The sequence below is a fragment of the Vulpes vulpes genome, chromosome 2 (genome assembly GCF_048418805.1).
Source record: "Vulpes vulpes isolate BD-2025 chromosome 2, VulVul3, whole genome shotgun sequence".
Lineage (NCBI taxonomy): Eukaryota > Metazoa > Chordata > Mammalia > Carnivora > Canidae > Vulpes > Vulpes vulpes.
Genome location: NC_132781.1, coordinates 23,188,580 through 23,194,780, shown reverse-complemented (window position 1 = coordinate 23,194,780; position 6,201 = coordinate 23,188,580). Strand labels below are relative to the sequence as shown.

The 6,201-nt window shown below is 40.4% G+C and overlaps 1 long non-coding RNA gene across 1 annotated transcript; it reads left to right on the top strand.

The window, feature by feature from the left end:
• The first annotated feature begins 1,227 nt into the window (after window positions 1-1,227).
• On the top strand, window positions 1,228-4,536 carry LOC112918050 (uncharacterized). Its single transcript, XR_003234597.2, has 2 exons — window positions 1,228-1,600; window positions 2,189-4,536. It is a non-coding gene; the product is annotated as an uncharacterized lncRNA (long non-coding RNA).
• The last annotated feature ends 1,665 nt before the right edge of the window (window positions 4,537-6,201 follow it).

The window sequence follows — 6,201 nt, the reverse complement described above, 5'->3', positions numbered from 1 at the left end:
ATAAAACATTAATTCTCCATACCTCCCAGAAGGCCTCTCTTGAATTTGCACATCTAGACACTCTCACTGCACAGGGATGGGGTCCTGGGAGTTGGATGGTATGCTCTTCGGGTAGAACACTGTCCTGAGCTCCCTGAGGAGGACAAAGATTGTGGTGATGACCACAAAGAGCCTCGGAATAGCTGGAGAGAACTCCGGGGCTCACAGTGTACGCGGAGTGATCTGAGCAGGGCAGTCAGGGCCGAGGAGGCATTTCAGGCTAACAAGGTGGGCCAGTCAGGGGGACAGGAGAAAAATATGGACTCCTGGGGCACCTGGGTGGCTCAGTGGTTGAGCATCTGCCTTTGGCTCAGGTTGTGATCCTGAGATAGAGGTCCTGGGATAGAGTCCCCTATCAGACTCCCTGCAGGGAGCCTGCTTCTCCCTCTGCGTAAATCTCTGCTTCTCTCTCTGTGTCTCTCATGAATAAATAAATAACATCTTAAAAACAGGAGGGGGGCAGCCCCGGTGGCTCAGCAGTTTAGGGCCACCTTTGGCCCAGGGTGTGATCCTGGAGACCCGGGATCGAGTCCCACGTCGGGCTCCCTGCATGGAGCCTGCTTCTCCCTCTGCCTGTGTCTCTGCCTCTCTCTCTGTGTCTCTCATAAATAAATAAAATCTTTTTTTTTTTTAAAGGACTATGGACTCCAGAGCGTGTAAGCCTGGTTGCCTAGGTTAAATCTTGGTCTCCCCCCTTCCAATGAAACATCAGGCAAATTCCTGACCATCTCGGAGCCTCATCTATAAACGGCTTACAGGGAGGCTGAAACTATGTGTGCAGCACCTGGCACAGCACAGGAATCGCCCGAGTGTTAGCTCCCACCCCAGGGGTGCCACCTGAGACTCAGAAGAGACCTCCGTCTATGTCCCTTCATAGCGTGACCCTTACCACTTGCCCATGGCTCACCCAACTCCCAGCCATTATTTTGCTGAGATCATTTGCCAGTGATGTGCTAGAGGAAAAAGGCAGAGAAGGAAGGCAGTCAGGAGGCTCCATTCCTAAGGGATCCGGATAGAGATCAGATCTCCTCCTACGTCCCTATCATGCAGACTCCATTTAGATACAAAGAGGTGGGATTGGGTTCCTGGGGAGAAATTGAGCCTCTTCCCTACTGCCGGGTCTAAATCGAGCAGTGCCTTGGTTACCCCGCTCCCGGGCCTTGTGATTGGTTGGCTGGGGGGCGGCGAGGGGGGCGGCCAGTAGCTGCTGATGGAGCCGCAGCATCTTAGTCTCAGGCCTGGGAGGGGGAAGGGAGCTCAGTGGAGGGAGGAGGGAGCCATTTCTCTCCACTGGCTGCAACCTCCCAGCTCCCAGCTCCTGTCTGCCCGGAATCCAGAGGCCTCCTCAGCCCAGGACTCCATAATGCTGGATATTTTCATCCTGATGTTCTTTGCCATCATAGGCCTGGTCATTCTGTCCTACATTATCTATCTGCTCTAGTGGCCTGCAGCTGCGCCGGGAGCCCTCAGAACAGCTCAGGGGGAAAGGATGAAGCTGACTGGCCGAGCATCCTGCTTTGCTGACGCACCGGTGGATTTTTGCTTCTGGTCATTATTTCGGGTATTGATTCAAAAACAAAATTGAAAGAGATCTCGTTATCCTATTTTTTTTTTCTTCCTCAGATGCATTGATAGAGCCTTTCTCAGACCACTCTGAAAAGAATAAGAGATGCCAACCTCTTTCTTTGAGACCTAATTTAAAATAATGATTTTTTAAAATGAAAAAATAAAACCCCCAATGTGAAGGATTTTTAGAAAGGACGGGTCGGGAGTGGTGTGCTTGGGGGGGTGGGACTATGATTTCCTAGTTTTTTTCTTCAAGTGAGGTGCTCTGGCTCCAAGTTATCTTTTTTTCCCCTCTCTCTCTTGGTAATTAAAGGTAAAACACATCTTTATATGTCAGCAGAGTGGTTTGCAATTACGCTTCCATGGTTGCATTAATTAGTGACTCATTTTCACTTGAAGATGAAGTGGCTAATGAAATGTACTTGGGGGTGGGGTCTGGGGGAGATGTGTCCATTCTTTCCCAGCTGTGGGGTTTGGTGGCCCAGAAAGAGGAACTACTTCATTTGTTAATCCATAGCCAATACTGGGCTGCTGATAGCGTCACCCTATTTCCATCTGAGTCTTGTTTCTGGGTTTCCCACAGCTCCCGGTCTCCAGTCCAGCCAGAGGCCTCTTATCAGCAGCAACAGTCCTGCTGCCCAGCAGACCTCTTCCAGAGCCTTCCGGATATGGCTAACCACCATCGAGCAAGGGGCTTTCTGAGCTCCAAGGCAGAGGCCCTCATCTGGGACCTCAGGAATTCGTGGGCATGGCTGGCAGATACTGTGTGTTCTAACTGTAGATAGAGGGTGTTGAGGACACAGAGCTGAAATGTAGACTCATTAAACTTACCATGGAGAACTGCTCAAATATTCATTCTTGACAGCCTTTCTTTAGGTGTAAATGCAACATATGATGCTAGAACATGTTTTCCTTTCCGTTTCACACGTAGGGGGCCCCTTGTAAGTTCAAGAGCTCATCGTCTATCTTCATCTATGAAGCGGTCACTTTATCACTGTCTTTGCAGACTGCACCGTGTGAGCTTGTGTGGTATCCCTTGTCTCGCTCTCCAGCCAGAAGGAGCTTGTCGTTTGAATTTTTAAGATTTATCATAGTTTCTTCCACTCCATACCACTTGTGCCCCAGCTTCTCGTTTCAAGAGAGAAATTGTTACATAATCCTCATTATTGTGACTAGCTGAATTATAAATTATAGAAATAGGGTAGCTATACCTCATCTCACTTGTTATTTGGGGAAAAATCTCTCTCTTACTCTGAAATAAGTGTGTGTTTTTTTTTTATTGTCAAATGTTCCTTGTCTGGAAAAAAAAGCTTTCTATATATATATATATATATATATATATATATATATTTTTTTGTCCAATTAGGGTTGAAGAAACCATATATTTTAGAGTCCAGAGTAGATTGGGCTCCAAATCTGTAATACCCAGTCCTTTGAAAAGTCCATCATCATTGTTCTACATTTGATTTTCCTTTCTAGCTTAAAAATAAACCAGGAGAAAGATTAACTTAATAGTTTTTATTTATAATACTGTATTCAATTTCTATGTCTTAAAAGGAAGTGAAATTGAGGCACTACAATATATGATCCAATTAAAATGGAAAACTTGTGTTTTAAAATTCTGGCCAAGAAAAAACACTGCTCTAGAAGCATTGTCTTGGCAATAAATGAATGACCTTCAATAAGTCATTTAGCCTTCAGGGCTTCTGTTTATTCTGACAGATGAAAGGATTGGATTTAAAAATTGCTATTTATTTATTACGTTATTTATTAAATTTTAACTTAATTTTAACTTTAAAGTTCCTTTTTTCATTTTAAAATTCTACAGTTCTAGGATGCATCATTTTTGGAAACCACACCTTTAAGGGCAGAATTCCTTTTTTTTTTTTTTTAGATTTTATTTATTTATTCATGAGAGACACACAGAGGCAGAGACACAGGCAGAGGGAGAAGCAGGCTCCCTGTGGGGAACCCAATACAGGACTTGATCCCAGGACTCTGGGATCACGCCCTGAGCCAAAGGTAGATGCTCAACTACTGAGCCACCCAGGCGTCCCAGAGAACAGAATTCCTATGGAATAAACTTTTAAAATAGTTTATCAGTAGTTCGCTTTTCTGCTCTCTCCACGTGACATTTTATAATGAAAATTCAACTGCAAAAACTCTTTTGTTGGCACTACCAACCACACTGTGAGGAGAAAATGACAATATTTATTTACTCCAAATATGTAGCAGTGACAATTTGCCTAAGCCATTTAGGAAATATTAACATGTGCAGTCCTACGTGGTGGTATGTAACATAAAGGTGATCTGACATGCTAAAGTCGAGAAGCATGGCTCTGAACATTAATACATTCAGGGATGATCTTTGGTTATCTGGGGAGTCCTTGACATGACATTTCCCACTAAAACATTCTTCTGACTCATTAGCTAACTTTATGTTTCAAACTAAATTTTTTTCTACTTCAAGGCAAGTGTCAGTGTTTTGGAGGGGTCCGAGTGACACAGTTCATTAGAGTGATATGACTCTTCAAGATTTAGTCTCTAAACAAGTTTGCTCTGAAGTCTTTTATGAGGTCAAGGCTCTTTAGCCTGTATTCATGCATAGTTGAAACCACTAAGCATTTCAATGAAAACAAGCAGCCAGTTTCAGTTATACCCCATTGACACATACCACTGGTATTGGGTGCAATGTAAGGACAGAAAGAGTGTCCATTTACTTATGAAATGTTATGGTTTTAAAAAAATAAGTGGCTATATTTTGGAAAAAAATCTTAGGACTTTGTGCCTATATCTGTGTTATAATATGCCAGTTGATAATAGAGTTTTATGGTGTTCATCATTTAGATATTTTTAAATTTCACATTTAAACTATTTGTATATTGGTATATATTGGCATCCTAATATGTAATAAAACACTGAAAAAAGTTACATCTGTAAAAGGAAGTTTTGTATAAATTTTATAAATTTGTCATGAGGCAATCCTGTCCTATAGAATGCGTATTGTACTTGGCCCACATCAATGCAGTCAAAGCAGCTCTAAATAATTGTAGATTACTTAGAAAAAATTAATATTTTTTCATTACACTAATTTCTGCTTTCTTGACAAAAAAATAGGGATTTGTATGAGAAAGTGATGTATTTTATTTCAGGAGAAAGAGGACATATTTTGAGAAACAGTTAAATAATGGAAAGATAAATGTTACTAAGTTTTGAACCACCTAAGACTCATTGTTCTGGGTATACAGAATCAAATCCAAACTTTTTGAGTTTGCAACTTGGCATGACATGATTTATTGAATTTCAGAAAATTTATTTGCTTTGAAGGGCTTAAAATTGGCCTTATTCAGACTTCAGATCCCTTAAAAATATCATTTTAATTTTAAATTACTCAAGAAAAGGGAATTTCCCTTAATAAAAGACAAGCTTAGTGAAGTGAAAATTGTCTTTGTAGATTACATGCTTTGGCTTTATCACACTCCAGATATTTGCTAAACCTAGAATGACCTCTTCTTCTTCTTTTTTTTTTTAAGATTTTATTTATTTATGAGAGAGAGAGAAAGGCAGAGACACAAGCAGGCTCCACGCAAAGAGCCTGATGTGGGACTCAATCCCCCAACCCCAGGATCACACCCTGGGCCAAAGACAGATGCTCAACCGCTGAGCTACCCAGGCATCCCTAGAATGACCTCTTCTAAGTTAGTTTTGCTTCCATCCATTTTAAACAAAAATAAAAACAAAGTCATATATAAAAGAAGAAACAGAAAAAGCCATTGATACAACTTCCATTATAAACTCAAACATGCTAAGTCAAGTACATTTAGACTTAAGAAGTTCTTTGTTCTTAGAAAAACAGATCTTGGGATCCCTGGGTGGCCCAGCGGTTTGGCGCCTGCCTTTGGCCCAGGGCGCGATCCTGGAGACCCGGGATCAAATCCCACATCGGGCTCCCGGTGCATGGAGCCTGCTTCTCCCTCTGCCTGTGTCTCTGCCTCTCTCTCTCTCTCTGTGACTATCATAAATAAAAATTTAAAAAAAAAAATTTAAAAGAAAAACAGATCTTGTAGTCATGGGAAATTGCAGGTAATCCACGATACTTAATTTCATATTTTGGTTTCTGAAACTAATGTTAAACTACAATAACTGTAGTATTTGGAACATTAATTGTTGGGAATTTGGTCTCTGAATTAAATAGAATAGTATAGATTACTGTTCTACTTTAGATTATTGTTCAGTTTGTGAATTGTTGCCACGAAATGAAATTATTAGACTAAAGTGATTTATGTACTGTAATACTAAGCATAGATAGACATAGATATATAGCTAATTGAAATATTATATTAAGATGTTTTGTGTTTTGATCATGGTAGAGCTATAACTAACAGCTTAAATAAAAATAAGTTCCTCCATAAAAAATAAATAAATTATACTCAATGATTCGCATAATGACAAACTCTATACAAGTTAGAATGTTTCCAATTTAAGTTTTATTTTATTAATATGAATAAATAACAAATAAAATTTAGCAAATATTAATATTTAGGTTATCAAAGACATTTTACCATAAATACAATATTTAAAAAATAACAATGCATA